Source organism: Nanorana parkeri, unplaced genomic scaffold, assembly GCF_000935625.1.
Source record: "Nanorana parkeri isolate BGI_ZX_2015 unplaced genomic scaffold, ASM93562v1 scaffold504, whole genome shotgun sequence".
Lineage (NCBI taxonomy): Eukaryota > Metazoa > Chordata > Amphibia > Anura > Dicroglossidae > Nanorana > Nanorana parkeri.
In genome coordinates, this window is record NW_017306772.1 from 566,521 (window position 1) to 567,187 (window position 667).

Below are 667 nucleotides of genomic sequence, written 5' to 3' on the forward strand. Positions count from 1 at the left end.
TTGAAACTAACCCTGCCATCTGGTTGCCATTCTCCATTCATGGGAAGGGGGGGGTGGGTTGGCGGGGGAGGGGGGCGTATTGCGGAACCTGGCCTTGGGGCGGCAGGGAGAGTAAATCCGGCCCTGGGTATAGCGTACTGGCAAGTGATTAATATCAGTATGTGGATCTCAGCTACCAATCAGTGGAACCACCATGCAATATTGTGTATATAAGTATGTAAACTTATTACCACTAATAGGGTGATAGGTAATTGTAACACACAATTAAATTTGTGACAACCTGCGTTTGCCGGAGGCCGACAGTACACAGCAGCTGTTATTGGATTATTGAGGAAGTTACTTCACTTCTCAATGATTGTTAAATAATAATAGAAAATAATAAATACTTGCTGTTAGTGACTTAATATAGGAAGTTCACGAGAAGCCTTCTGTATGCAACCGTGGTCTTCAGGCGGTCCTGCTAGTATGGTTAAAGAAGGTTGGGAAAGATTCCCTGGAAAAGATCAACTTGATGTGGTAAGAGTAGGTTTAACTGCCAGGTGGTTAGTAACTGCGTCCTAATCAATTGGTGAAGATGGGAAAAACAAGGGTTAACAGTCAGGGTTGGAGCAGCTTCCTGGACGATGTGGAAGGAAGGGTTAATAGCCAGGCAAGGAGCAGCTTTTTT